This window comes from Solea solea, chromosome 7 (genome assembly GCF_958295425.1).
Source record: "Solea solea chromosome 7, fSolSol10.1, whole genome shotgun sequence".
NCBI classification, from domain to species: domain Eukaryota; kingdom Metazoa; phylum Chordata; class Actinopteri; order Pleuronectiformes; family Soleidae; genus Solea; species Solea solea.
The window spans coordinates 7,540,004-7,556,096 of record NC_081140.1 but is presented as its reverse complement, the minus strand read 5'-3'; the positions used below and the strand labels follow the sequence as shown (position 1 = coordinate 7,556,096).

Genomic DNA, 16,093 nt, shown 5'->3' with positions numbered 1-16,093 from the left:
CTCTAATGCCCGGTAACATCCAATACATACAATATGTCTGGACTCTAATCCACTGTAATTGGTTTGGCAGAAATTGCAGGAATGTTCTGGATGGAGGTACATTTTGTTTTTATTTTCAACATTTTCTAAAATCCAGGAAATGGGGCGTCCTGGTACCTAAGAGGTCTTGGTAAGGGAGGGTTTCAACAGCCATTCATTGTGATCATCACCACTGTCTAACTCAGACCACCTCCCCCTTTAGTTTAGGCACATGGTTTACAGACACTTAAATATGAAATAAAGCTTGATGTCTGCCTTAGTCAGTGAGTAAGTGGGATAGGGGTTAATATCAATGACTGTGATTTAAAAAAAAGGTATATTCTAAAGGTGTATACAGCTGGTACATGCACACATACAGTAAGGCTGCTCAATCAAGGGTATTTAAAGGCGACATAGACCGGAAGCTCCAATTAACGCTGCGTTTGTGTGTGTATCTGCGTCATTACCTTGTTTATGAAACCCTAAAGTTTCAGAACAAACAGTTCAGCCACTGCTGAAAAAATAGTGTTGTATTGTTTTCCTGGGCTCTGCGAAGCGGATTGCCACTTCCCTATGCTGATGATGTCATCAGAAATCCTCACCACTGTAGCGCCTCCTGGTGCGGGCACAAGTCCGGGCACATCCGGTTGCGTACATTCAACCGCAGAAGAAGAAGAACTACTCTCGTTGTAGCTGCTGAGATGCAGAGCATCCACCGTGCCAGAGGGGGAGCTGTGTATCTGAGAGCTGACCTACCAATTACGTCACTTCCAGGTACCTGGCCAATCACAGGACAGTGGGAAAGCTCTCGCTGGCTGGCCAATCACAACACAGTCCACGTTCTGGGGGTGTGGTTTTGGTCTGAAACAGCGCGGCTGACAAGAGAATCAATGAGGAGATATATTGATCAGCTCGTTTGCAGCGATTAGGAGGTTTTTAACCATGAAAACAAGTTAATATATGTATGTAGACCTCCATAACTAACATATATGTGCTATACCAGCATTCGATGTCACTTTTAAAAGGGTATTGACAATCAAACGAGGGAAAACATGTCAGTCTCAGGTCTTTTTCAGGCAGAAAAAGGACACAAATGTTGGGTCGCACTCCTTCTCTTTTTCTCTCACACTCACACAGATAATGAAACCAAGTGAGCAGCCATATCTGTGTCTCTGAGCCTTTTGCTCAATGAAAAAAGATACTTGAACACCAAGGACGACTGCTAGTATCTCCACAGTACTTGAAAAAAAAAGATGAGTGGCTCCCCTTCTCTCACACAAATCTTAAGTGTCTGATTAAAATATGCACACTCAAGGTTAAAAAAAAAAAGCAGCTTTGACCTTGGAGCCGCCTGAGGAAGTGCTATCTGTGCTCATGGTCATCTGGCAGCTGGAAAAGTAGTGTTCCACGTCCACTCATGTGTACATGTGTTAAATCAGAGGGAATCTGGTTCACGCTCATGCATATTCATGCCTCTGCTACTGGAAGTGTGCACGGGATGGTTCGCGCTCGCCATGTTTCAGGGGAGTAGAAAGTGTTTCACATTTCACCAGAGAGACATGGGTGCCGCTATGATGTGAGGAGATACCCTTTATCTCACACACACACACACACACACACACACACACACACACACACACACACACACACTTCCGAGTGGGTGCATTGCAGAGAAGCAGAAATAATTGCATAAGACTGACTCCGACACCCCATTTACTTCAGTGGCTCTGAAGAAAGGCAAAAGTGGATGGGATAAGTGTGCGCGTCAGTGTGTGTGTGCGCGTCAGTGTGTGTGTGTTGAAAATCCTATGGCACTAAGAGAGTGTGTTTCCCTGCTGCTGCACCTCACATGATGGAAAAAATAAATCCAATCAACCTGGCCTTTTTTCTCGCGTGCATGCCCGTGTGTGTGCGTCAGGGAGTGAGAGAGTGAGTGAAAGAGACAGAGTGTCCCTGCAGGGATGTATAGGCGTGAGAGCTCCAGCTTGGTCCAGACCACCCCTAACCTCCACTTCTGTTCCTACCAGGCCCATTTGTTCTGCTCTGGAAGCTGATATCCATTTCAAGCTTGTATTTGAGTGTGTGTGTGTGTGTGTGTATGCCATACAGGTCTTTAGTAGGCTGTGAGGACAACACATTCTGAATCAATCCTATCTTTCTATGGACATTTTGGCAGGTCCTCACCGCGATAACTTGGTTTTTAGGGTTAGAATTCTACGGAGCGTCCTATGAGTGTCCTCACTAACAATGTAGTACAAGATTGGGTGTGTATGTGTATGTGTGTGTTATACGTGTGGTTTATTCTCTACTTTTGGGTTCACCATGTAACACTAAACTCACCCTGTCCCTGCAGGAGTCCCCAGAGGTCTTGGGCAGTGCAGACAGAATACAATGAGGGGAGGATGGGGAGACGAAACATGAGGAGGACCAGTAGGAGGAGGGGGAGGGGGAGTTGGGCGATCTGATAAAGTGTTAAGGCCAGAACTAGGGATGTAACGATTACCGGTATGACGATAAACCGCGGTAAAATTCCCGACGGTTATCATACCGTTTCAAATTTTAATTATCGTTAATACCGTGATTGATTACCGCAACTGATTACCGAAAAACTCACAGTGATACTGCTCATTTCCTGGAGAAGCAGCAGCACCTGAACGGCACTCGCTCAAGCGGGCGCGCATGCGCAGTTTGCACTGTCTGTCCAGCGACAACACGGCTGAAGCCACCTGCGCTCCAGAGATTACCCCCCCCCCCCCGTAAGATCAGAAGTCTGGACATATTTTGTATTTTTAAAGGATGTTGAGGGTAAACTAATTGAAGAAAATCAATCCTTGTGCAGAAAATGCAAAAAAAAAATCTCCGCGAAGCCACTTCCAATATGATGAGCCATCTCCGTGACCACCACACACAACTTTTCAGCGAGTAAGTCAACAAAAACGGGATTTCGGAATAGTGGGAAACGTCATGGTTTGTCTCGCGAAAGCGAGTAGTGTGCAGACGACACATACCGTAGCAGACCAAAATGTGTTTGTTTCTGTGTTTATTTATTTTATTTTTATGCTGTGTACGACCGCTGCTACTTAATTATTATCCGACACAGAGTGAGGACCTGTGTGTGTGTGTGTGTGTGTGTCAGTCAGTCAGATGATAATTATTATTATTATTATTATTAATAATAATAATAATAATAATAATAATGATAATAATAATAATAATAATCATATAATATAAAATATCTTTTTTTAAATAAAACTTGGTTAAAAGATTTCAGTGTGTGTGTTCAGTTCTTTTGGAACATTTTGAACACATCTAACAATACCGTGATAATATTGATAACCGTGATAATTTTGGTCACGATAACCGTGATATGAAATTTTCATATCGTTACATCTCTAGCCAGAACAAAAGAAGGGTTTAAGATTGGGCAATGAAGTTTTAATGCAATCCTTCAAAGGACCAACAGATGCTGGATCTACAGACTTTTCAGCTGTTTCGAAATCTGATCAACGGCAGAGGTGGAAATGATTATTCAAATCAGTGTAATAGTTCAAGAATTGAAAAATACTACTAAGTCATATATTCAAAGGTTCCTCTACAAAGGTAATAGTTCAAATTCTTGGACATATGTGACAAAAAATATTTGTGTTTATGGACGAATTCATAACCATCGGTCAGTCTTTTGGCGTCATTGAATATTATTTATCATAAACTTAGAGCCATTGTTAGTTAGAGAACATTATGGGCGGGAATCACACAGTACCTCGTGATACGATGCATGATACATGGTCCAATAATATCACAATACAACAATTCTATGACATAGTGATACATCACAATAGGTGCTATGTATACAAAACATCAGTAAAACGTTAAAAGTGCAGGATTTCTCTATTTATTCTTCCGCCGTTATCCCGCTGTAAACTCCCTCTTCTTCAGGTAACTTCCAAGTTTCCCTCGTTCATTCACACGGCGAGTGGAACTAGCAGGGGCTGTTAAATGTGTTTGATATTTGTCCTGGCACATCGATTATCATACTGCACGAGGAAGGACGATCACCAAGTCGATATTTTGTCCCACCCCTAGAGTACATGTTATTGTACAGACTGAGCTAGATTCAAGGTTGGCTCCAAGAGAAAGCTATGGTGTTCATTCCTTGCGAGTAAGAAGCCAATCAGAGCCTGGTCCAAAAACCAAAATATAGATAATTATGGAGCCAAGAGCAGATCATTCCAGAGAGATTTTGTGTCTTCCTGGTTCTAACTGAATATGTTAAAGGTTATTAGACAGATGATTAAAATTGTCAACTGATCTTCAGGAGTGGAGGTCGCGTCAGGCCGTGTACATGGTGTTGCTTCTGTTCTCCTTGAGCAAGAATATTCATAAACATTTCCTCAACATAACTCATCACAGACTCCAGGGTCTTCTTCACTGTTCTGCAAAAACTCCTCACGAGCAGTCGTGTTATAAGTGAGGCTGAGCTCCTATAGCTACGGCTACGTTCCCAGTGACAGAAGAGCATTTGGCAAAATTTAGTGCCAACAATATGTCAGAACCTCACACAACAGCAAGGATAATCATAAAATAGGTCCGTCACCGTCGCATGCACGTTGTAATTGTGTGTATTATAATGTAACGATGGATGTTACTATAAAAAGGTGTCTCTGTTCAAGGGCAGCATCATTTGAAGGCTGACTGTGTCACAGTTCAGCTGTCCCATTTCACAGGCTCCTCCAGAATGCAGCCAACAAATGTGTCCACCCATTGCCAAGCAACAAAGGATACAACAAATGCATCATTCCCGGCCCAACAAATCCCAGGATTCATTGCACCCCAGAGACGAATGTTTTGAAAAGAGATAACCACAGCCGACGACGACGACGACGACAACAACAACACATCCAAAGAACACACTTTTAAATGCAGGTGCCAGGAACTGAAAAGCTACCAGTACGAGTAAAGAAGAAAATAACTTGACAAAATGACACGATGCATTGCTAACGCAATAGGCCAGACCGTCACTTTTTGGTTTAGCCTCCTCTGAATTGAGATGCAGCTTCTGTGGATATTTACACTCAAGTATAAATAAGACTGCCATCCTGAATCAATGGCATATTAAAGTACATTTGTATTTTACAGATCAAGGCTGACCCACATCGCACAGCAACCTTCAGCAGCACATTCAGCTGAGGGATGTTCACAAGCAGCCGGCATCACTCACACCTTCAGGGCTCAGCATACAGAGGGAGGGAGAGGTGTGTATGTATTATATATACTGTATATCGGTGTGTGTTAATGTGGGTTTATGTGTTTAAGCTTGTATACACCGTGTGTGTGTGCGCGTGCTTGCATTAGTTACCTCTTCAGGACCTGCGGTTAGGTGTGTGGTTGTCGTGTTCCCACCTCCTGTGTATCGCTGACATTTTGCTTGTGCATAAACACACAGTGGGCAGCAGGTCAAAAGTTCAGCTTCAACCTAATTAGGAATAAATTGCTCTTGCTGACATTCTAAAATGGCAGCAGACTTATTAAATCATGACAGACTGCAGGGCTGCAGTGTGTGTGTGTGTGTGTGTGTGTGTGTGTGTGCATGCATTAACTCGCAATCTGCAGTTAATTTCCAAACTATTATGCAGAGACAGGAGGAACATTAATGGAGAACTTTCTAAAGAAAAATAAAGAAGCACCAATGGATAATTCCAAACTGCCCCACAGAATCAGGCCAACCGTAAGAAAACACGAAGAAAGTCAAACAAAGTCAAACAAAGTGTCCGACGACGCGGTCGTCTGATGAATGATCAGCTGAGGCGCTTCAGGTCGAGGCAGTTGTTGAAACGGAGCAGGGCCACCCACACTTATGGAAATAAGCAGCCAATGACAACTTGGGACAACCCTGCAGGCAGCCAATCATACGGATGCATCAGCTCACTGCTCCATGTAGAGTCAGCCGGGAGTTGAATATATTCCACAAGCAATCTCGCTGTGGAGGCCTGCAGAGCCCCAATCTACAGGATTAGCAGACTTTTATTCACTGACACGCTCACCGGTTATTTACACTTGAGTTAAGTTTTAATACACAGCATCAGCCAATGCAGACTGAAGAGACAAAGTGTTATTAAACAGTCGTTTGGGCATCATTTGTTATTATTGAAATCTGATATTTTATCAGATGGAGGGAAAAACAAAATCAGTGGGAAAAGTCCCAGTTAAATCTCCCCTTTTACCTTTAGACAAACACATGTGGCAGCAACAAATATCACATGGAACCATAACTCAGTTACTCACATTTGCCTCCTGATTGGTTCTTAATGGCTTGACTATCAGCTGTGGACAAAAAGCTCCGTTTTAGATTCACCTTCTCAATGAAGAGGAGAAAATCAGCTTGCCCAGTGTCACTGAATGAAACCTTGTAATGTATGTGTAGGAATAGCCAAAAGTCATGATACTTACGGCACAATACCATTAAAAATATGGTGGTATATTGTAATTTGTTAACCCCTTTAACACAGAGTGTATCAATGACAACAAGTCATTGTCAAAAGCTGAGAAGTTGCAAGTCCAAGGCAACATGTGGTTATTATGGTAATTTCACTCGCGCTGTTGCAGGAAGTCGGCAAATCAGCGTCTTTGTCACCAGAGAGGAGACAAAGTTAAAAAAAACGCCTGTACATAGTTTTCCTTTTTTGGACATAGAGTCAAAGACTCAAACAAATGTTACTTTAAATATATTGTATACTATATATTGTTCAAATTTTAAATTTAACATGCACATTCTGGTGTTTGTGTACAATTTAAAATTGTTAATACACTATTTTAACATGCAGTTGATTGTATATAATCGCCAGATATTGAAAGTCATTCTGAAAAAATGGGCACTTAATCACAGGACCTTTTATGGTTAAAATAATAAAATAATAACAAATTAAAATCCCTGCACACTGAACAAGCTTGTGTATCGATACAATGTCCCCATGCAAAATATCGCAACACTATCTTGTATCGACCGCGCTCGCTGTTAAAAAAAAAAAGCTTTAAAAGCTATTTAAAAGAGATTTTGAGGATTTCACTGACAGCAGCTTTAATCATCGCCCGTGTAGTATTGGTGCCCGGGGCTTGTTCCGCTCATCATCACACAAATGTGATGCAATAAAGGTCATATAACATTGGAAAACATAATTAAAGCAAAGACCGAGTTCTATCACATCCCATGTGACACTGAGTGATTATGATTCATTACGGGAGCTGAGAATATGAACGGGTCATCTTCAATATGATTCTGTCATCCTGAATAAGTGCAATCTGACATTTCCTGCTGGTGACGGCGTTCCATTGGAAGTGGCTTTTCTAGGACACTTGCAGCACTGTGAGCTGTTATTCAGTCTTCACACAGATTAATTCAGCCATGTCCTGCTGACTGGGCCCCCAAGGGCCAAACAATGCTACAGTGAAGTAAGTGGTTAATGTACCAGCACAATGACTGGGCAATCGTACATAACTGGCTGTCAATAGCCACAACATAAGCCCGAGGCAAATTCATACGCTCATGTAGTTTACTAACAAGATATACTGTACACACTCGTCCGATTGGTCCGTGGTGATGCAGCCTGCGAACCTGCAAAGTCTGATGAGAATCACAATAAAGTACTTTATTATTCCTGCAGGGAAATTGCAAGATGATGGGAAAACCTGGAGCTCTACATCCTATTCATCTGTGCTACGTTTCCCAGCAGCCTATCAGTATTTAAGTGAGTCACACTCACATGATCCTTCGTCACCATGATCACACATGATCCAGCACATGGTCCTGCTGCCCTCAGACATGCAATACAAACCAAAATATTGATACACTGCTCGCCAACCAAGAGACTATTTCAAAATTGTTTGATAAAAACTACTGTGCCCAGCTCTTCTGAGATATTACTACATGTGAATTAAAAGTCTGATGTAGTTCTTAATAGTAAAGTAAAAAAAAAAGTATAAGAACCAACTGGTTTGGCACAGGGAGGGGAAGTCACAGAACACCGAAAAACTGGTTTGGTCTTTCTAATAAAAAAACTAAGTTTGACAAAATATCACTAGATTCAAAATAAATATGACATCACCCACAGATAGTGACAATATCTCAGCAGCTTATTCTATTTTTACATCATATTTTTTTAAAGACACACATGATGAAAACTAATAGAAAATATGACCGTAAAAACCCATTTTTTATGACTTCATTCATACATGCCTTCTCTGGTCACGCATTCACCACTGGAACTCTGTGACCGATTACCACTCGGCGTTTCCTCCTTCTTTGATAGATTACAGGTTAAAAACTGGCGAAATTGGTTACATGGTTTCCCTGAAAGGTCTCCAGTTTTTCCTGGGGCCAGTCAACAATGCGCTGCTCTGTAATTCATCTGTTCTGCCCGAGAATGGCTATCAGAGGAGCAGACAGTGGCCGAGACACACTGCCCTGCCATCCTTCAACAAACACTGGACGGACGGACATGAAAAAAAAGAAAGAAATGCAGAGTTGAAAAGTAAGTAAATAAAAACCTAAACATGTTTTGTTGAGGCTTGGCATGGATGGGGACTTTAGAACATTGTACATTGTAGGAATTGACAAGCTCATCAATGTTTTCTTTGAAGGTGCAAGGCTGATAAAGTGTTAAAGGTACACTGTGTCAAATTTAGCAACATTTAGTGATGAAGTCGCAGCTAAATATCACTTCCCCTCCAAGAGTGTTGGAGAACCTATGTAGCCTTCAGTTAGCATCAAAGCTCAAAAACATTGACCCGCCTCCTAATATAAATATAAAAGGCTCATTCTTAGATGATGAAAAACAACAATTTGTACAATCAGGAGTTTGTGCACTTTAAAATAAAAAATAATTTCACCCACATTTTACGCAATGGACCTTTAAGGCATCACTAAAGCCATCTTTCCTTTGTGATTTGGAACAGCTGCTCATGTTCTTGGACTTTATGCTCAATAAAAAGAAGAGAGAACGTATACAACTGTAGTAAACCCACTTTTTATTATCCCAATTCTTCCAAGTCGTACGGCCTGTAATGATTTTTTTCTCCAAACAACAAACATCTCTGGGGCTCGACCCAGACAGGGGTGTCATGGGTAATGCATAGCTCATAAAGGAATCAATGCATACACCTCCCAAATCTCGTAAATGTTTTGTGAGGGACAAATGTGTTTATCTGAAATGTGTCTCCACAGCAGAGGCCGCGCCGAAGACTGCTGGAGTCAATGTTTACGGGCGAAGATCCCACACAAGATGAGACAAAAACACTCCACACCCCTCCAACATCCTTCATACTCTTCCTGAATTTTGTTCATACGTACAGCTGAAACTTCAATAGAGTGCAGCCCTTTGGATCGCACTGTAAAAAATGAAGCCTGGGCAACACTAATTACCACAATGTAAATTTCTATAATATTATGTTTATGCGTCGTGTAAACACATTTTGAGTTGGAACGCGTTGCTTTGAAAGTTTTACCTCCGATTTGTGAAATGTGTGTCCGCCTCGTGTCATCAAGTCGTTTATAATCACAATTAAAACCGGGATAAGCAACATATTTTGGGGTTATTTCTCAATAATTCCATAACAGCCTTTCAGCTTAATGTAAATCAAGTGATCTAAGAGGGAATGACACTTCTGCACCTCCTCAAAGTGCATTCCTGTTCCTACAGTTAGTCTGCAACACCAGCAGCAGCAATCGCCTACGCTGCAAAAAGATGTAGAGACTGCCTCAGGTCATCTGTCACATATGAAACATCTGTCTGAGCTCAGGACGGACAGCTGTGATCCCCAAACATGAGCATTTAATGCCTTGGAGATGATACTCAGCAATCCACTATTCATCTTCAATAATCCCACTTAATGCACCTTTAAGTGGTTAACTCAAAAAGTCAATCTTAAAATATTCAAAATGTATTATAAAATTGTTAGTCCAGCCTGATTGGAAGTTTTCATCATGATAAACTTTGCAACCATATTATTTACTTACTTTATTAATGCTAATAATAAGTATAAGTCTAAAAACAAAGCATTCTTTGCACACTTTTACAAGCATTCTGTGTTTAATGCCTGTTGCTGCATTGGCGTCCAACGTCAGGATTAATGGTCGTTGTGTGGCAATGCTCGTGGAAAATAAACAGCTGTATATCACATTGAATTTGGGTAACAGTCGCAGGTTAAACAGACGACAGCTTCGGATCAAAATACCCCACAACAAAAGCCCGAACCACGAAGTGTACTTCAGAACGTCACGAGTATAATAGGAAACAGTCGCGCAACCATATCAAGTGATATCGTAAGTGCTCATAAATACCTTGTGCCACATACTCATCGACATATCAGAAAGACTTGTGGCTGACCCAGAATTTTTTTTTTTTTCCATGAACATCTGGCAACATTTAAATTAACTGTCAAGTGTTTGACTTTGATACCTCCTCTGCTCCTTCCAGACCCTATTGTCTTCCTGGGCTATAATTTTCATTCCATATGCGCTGGTGTGTTCATCCATGCAGTTTAGCTGTGACTCACTTATATTGGGGGGGGGTGGGGGCAGAGAATCAGTGTGAGTCTTGGCTGAAGTTGGGAGCAGCTTTATCGCTTTATGAGTCAATTTGCATCTTTGCAATATCTAATGCTATGAATAATGCATTATGGGGGTCTGCTGCTCTGTACACAAACACGCGCGCACGCACTGTGGATATCAATTTCGCCATTGGAGACCACATGCATACATAAAGAGATGTGAGTGACACATAAAGAGGAACAAATAGGAACACAGGCACACTCTCATGTTGTTCCCGTGCTGATCTTAAAACAGATATTTTCTCATTCTCTAGCTCATTGTACGTCTCAATCACCATATCAGTGCACACACACACACACATGCACATTACACTGCAGCCGTGGGAGAAGAGAGGCAGCATGAATATGAATGGGAGCCAGCAGATTAGCATGCTAACAGCTATGGATTGCCAGAGATTTCTGTCTACCTTATATTTTAACAGCAGTCAGAAAACACCCTGCAGACCTGACTTATTTATGGGCCACACGCACACACACACACACTTGCAATGATAACAGCATGTGTCCCGACAAGCATCCCACAGAAACCTCACCAACACTCAGCAGACAGGGAATTCACCATGTTGCTCATCTGGTCTGTTCTCACTCCACTATCTTCTCTCTGTCCGTCTCTGTAGCTCTGGTAGAGCCAGACTCAAAGATGTGCAGCCATCTGCCTTTGGCCGGTTGGGTTGAAAAGACAAATTGGGGACAGGGGAGAGGAGGGGGGACAGAAAGAGACAAAAGAGTCGGTCTGTCTGTCAACTTTACTGTTTCTTCTAAAAACTTCAGTGCACTCACTCGGGCTCGCCCTGTTTTCTGACTCTAAATGTTTTCGCTGTGATAAAAAGTAACGAGGACCTCCGCTGTGGTTCAAACACATGCGAGAAAGGGTTTCCACCGCAATATGTTGTTGCGGTCTTTCTTGTAAGGTGATTACACATCTGCTCGACTCATCACCATCTTCTGGCACTCGCTGACAGCACATGCAACTCGCATTAACTGTATATCACCCTCCTGGGCGCCGGCCAAATTTTGCTCCAACAACTCTTCCTCAAAATCCGTTGGAGAGGAGTGGAAACAAAAGAGGAACCCAGTGAAAAGGCTCATGTGTAACCTGCTGGGAAGTTCCTGCATGCTGAGAACACTGTCTGGCTCGAGTCCACACACCAACACGGAGCTTGTTCACGTCTCTCTAAACTGGTATCATGCTACACATCCATACGTTTTCCTCTGCATCAAGACGAGCATCTCAGAAGTAACCTGCATCCTAACAATCCCCATTCACAATGGACATGACCAGTCAGGTACACACATGCATGGTATGAACCAGAGGCAGATTAGAGGGTGTTTGCATTGATTTAGAAAACACAGCTGAGGAGAAACAAGGGTAAAAAAGTAACAGACAGGATTTATTATATGAGAGGGGCAACAAAATTAACAGAAAGTTGAGTTTTTCGGTGAAAACTGAAAACAAATCTGCATTTTCACAGTCTTTACGGTGCTTTAAAATGGATAACGTGGATGGCAGGCGTATCCAGAGCAGAGTTGAGTCGCGTAGATGTAGCCAATAATTCTAAAAAGTCGAACACGAAATGTGTAGTCGGGGACATGGGGTTAAAGTGATTGACTTGCACAAAGTGCAGCCATCCTCTACTGTATGAGTTCTGCAGAGTGCTTGGCAATAGCACGACTATTTTAGTCTCGAGTGTGGGTGGATTTGTGACTGGGCCGCTCGGTGTAGAAGAGAAGCCTGCAGCCATAGCAGCCACAATGTGTTAAGGTGAGACAAGATGTATGGGGCCCAAACGGGACTGGCTGACAGCTGACTGGATGCAAGATGAAGAAAGTGAGTACGGGGCTAGAAGGGGAGAAGTGAAATACACTGGAAGAGCTCAACATACTCTTGAGTCTGGTTCTTGCTGAAAAAAAAAGCTAAGTGTAACCCAACCATGAGTCTTTTGGAGCAGATGTGAAGGTTCTACGTCCTCTAGGTAAATTAGAGTCATCACCATAAGTGCTGGCTCGGCAGTAACGAGGGATTTTCCCAGTAGGATTGTGCCAACGCTGAAGGTTTCATCTATGGCCTCTGCAGAAGCAACAGAAGCAGGTAGGCAGGTATTTATAGCGAAAATCCTCCTGTTCTGACCTGAAAGGGCTGCTATTGTTAGGTGGAGAGCTTCTGTGCCTCAGTAATTGCCTGAGGCCGTACACACAATAATAATCAAACATAAATTCACACACATTCATATGCACTGGCACGTATAGAATTTACACACAGCTGTTTTCTTTGAGGATAATTGAGCAGGAACATCTGGACAGGAACTTAACTGCGGCTATAAGAGAAAAATCCTCGTTTCTTTCAAACTCTGTCTCAAATCCCTTCCGTGTGTTTTTGTGCGTCTTTGTTCATGACACTTCACCTGGGAGGACTTCCTCGGCATCATGCAACACATCAACACAAAGGCTTGAGCGGGCTCTTCTGTAATCCTCGACGCCTAACCACAGGCACAACCGAACCGCTACACAATAAATCCCTGTTGTTTACCAGTCTCATCTAAGCAGTCAGTCGGCAGGTCAGAGGAGCGGGAACGGGAAAAGAAAGAATAGTTTACCTCATAGGAACGATAGATCTTCTTCTGTTTAGGAAATTGACAGGGCACTGACCGACTGCGGTAAACTGTAGAGAATAATCCATTAGAGGTAACAAACATCTCCTCAGCCATGATTTGCCCCATTTAACCTCTGCTGCGCTGCCAGATGCAACAGCAGGGTCCGTGAGCACTAAAACAAACACCGCGTGGTGCTGTTCCAACCTGTACAAGCAAATATGTCAGGCTCCACACTGACAGTTTAATGCAGCACGACTACTTGTATCTTTAAAGGTGCAGTCCCAGTGTCAGCATCACAGTGATCGCATGTGCGATTGTGTCAAACAGTGAGGACAAATGTGAAGAGTGTGCGCTGGGAGTGCTTCAGACCTTTAGTGAAAATAAACAATCTCAGGAAATGTTTCCAGTGTGTCTGCGTGTTTGATCTGTTTATAATGACGTTGTGCTAATGAGTCTACCAGCGGGGTCCAGCAGGGTGGACGTTTGAAAGGAAACTAGTTTTATGAGCTAGATTACAGTGGATTGACTCGACAGGTACTTGTATCCAACGTGACAGTCTGGAGGATTGGGCTTAAAGTTTTGCTTCTGGGCATTTTTAGGCCAGTTCAGAGCCGGCGCCTCATCGTGAACCAGTTCTTTATTTTTCAAAAGGCCGAAGAAAAAAAAAACTCGATAAGTAAGACTGTTTATGTCGGGGGTTCAGGTCGAGGTTATCAGGACCACCAAGACCGGCAGGACTAACTGAAGCATTTGGAATAGGAATCTCACAGTTTCCCAACGGGTAATGAACTTGTGACCACACTGGAATCGCAATTTTGTCACCAAAAAAAAATATGATTATGCATTTCTTTCACACACACACACACTGACTACTCATTACAATTAAAACACTGCAGCATTCAAGCAGCACTGATAGCACCACAGGTGGTGAAGACATCCACTGTCCATCTCTGACAGGAGGCAGACCCTTCTGTCCCCGTTTCCATCTGTATCTATGACTTCTTTGCAGGAGCAGTGAATCATAAATGTGCACAGATGAATATTAATGAATACAGTGAGGCCACAGTATGTGTGTGTTCATCCATCATGGTTGCATGGCTCATGACCATAGTCTTGCTCCAGGGGGAAACTTTGGAAACTGGAGGCTAATGTTCAGCCTAGTTCCCGCTCTTGTTGCAGAGAAGCACTTTAGTGGACAGTGAAGAGCAGCAACAGCATGGATGAGTGGCAGAAGAGTGCACGTTAAAACGCAGCCAAATGTCTCATTAGGGGAAATGTTGCTCTGCAGCTTTAACGTTTGCTTTGTTATATCGCTCACAGCTACGAGCAACATACGGCCCATCCATCCTCAGCTTATAACTTATTAATGTATTAGCGTGCAGCACAAGCAGCCACGTTAAAAATGTAGATGTTTGATAACTAATCCTTCTACCAATGCCTCATTAAGCACAGACTGAGTGATCCACGGTGCTGTGACCAGCAGCTATACTCCACACAGTTTTTATACATTGTCGCTGCAAAATGTATCATTTAAAGCAACGGTGCGTAACTTTTGGCGATTCTTGTTGCTGTTGACGTTGCTATTGTTTTTTGTAACTCTGTTTGTTCTTCCGAGACGAGAATATGGGTTTGCTACATCCTTCATCTGAAAATGGGCTCTGTCAAGCAAAACTATTAGACCTGACAGAGGGAGTGTTTGTGTGTATACAGTGGCAAATGTTGGGGCAGGTGAGGCAAGAAGCCTTTATCCTGTCAACCGGCTGAATGGCCGTGTTTTTCAAGCTGTAGAATTCACATCGAGGGTGTTTCTATTTGTTTTCGGTCATAGTCCAGCCTGTTTGCTGCTGTCTCACTGTACTCATGAACATTGTTGTGGCCTCTGTATGTCTCGACATTAAACAAATCACTTTCTGTGTGCCACCAGGAAACACTAGATCTGAACAAACTGAAAAATGGAGAGTCGTGTGGAGCTGATGGTGTAAATCCTTGCTCACATTCAATATGAAATAAGTAAAGACAATTCAATCAACATCATGTCATACTGCAGTTCTTACTTCCACCACAATAAAGCAGGGTTTCTCAATCCTGGTCCTGGGGACCCACTTCCCTCAGATAATCAGTGAGCATGATAACGGAAGCCTGATAACGACCCGGTGTGTTGAGAGCGGAGAACACATCTAAAACAAGCAGGGTAGTGGTTCCCCAGGACCAGGTTTGACAATTCCCACGATAAGAGCAGCTCCAAACCCTAGTGTTGAGGATTTTTTGGTGCCGGAAGTGACGTACTGAGGGCCGGCTGCCAATGAAAAGCCGCCGCCGGCAACTATTCCCCAAGCTAGAAGTCCCAAAGTTTTCACTACAATAGAGGATTTTGAGAGAAATCTCAGAAAAGTGGAAGAAGAAACAACTACATTTCGGGGAAAAGAGCATCCCAGGGTTTAGGGTTAGGCATGGAGAAGAAGTGAGGTTAGAGTTAGAGCCAATATGACCTGGTAAGGCCTTATAACAAGTAAAAAAAAGTCAAGTTAAGGTTATATTTTGTAGGCATCGACGGCTATATTATTCAGCTAAGTCCTTGGGATACGTCACTTCCGGCACCACAGCCCTCCGAAAAATCCTCAACCCGCAAAAAGGAGGAGGATATTTTGACACCAAATGTAATTCTGTAACGTGATCATGAATTTCATTTAGTTTAATCATCTGTTTCTCCCTCAAACTTCAACATAGGATGGTTTACAATCATTTAAAAGTGTCTGTTATCATTATTGTTGCCAGGAGACACAAGATCTTAACGCGATACAGGGAGCTGCATGGAGCTGTGAACTCATTTGGCAATCACTTGTATTTGTATTTAAAATCTCTGCACGGCACAAACATTCTGC

At 42.6% G+C, this 16,093-nt stretch overlaps 1 protein-coding gene across 8 annotated transcripts in view; it reads right to left on the bottom strand.

The window, feature by feature from the left end:
* fat3a (FAT atypical cadherin 3a) overlaps nucleotides 1-16,093 on the bottom strand; it is a 159,797-nt gene that overhangs the window by 105,821 nt on the left and 37,883 nt on the right. The window lies entirely within an intron of this gene.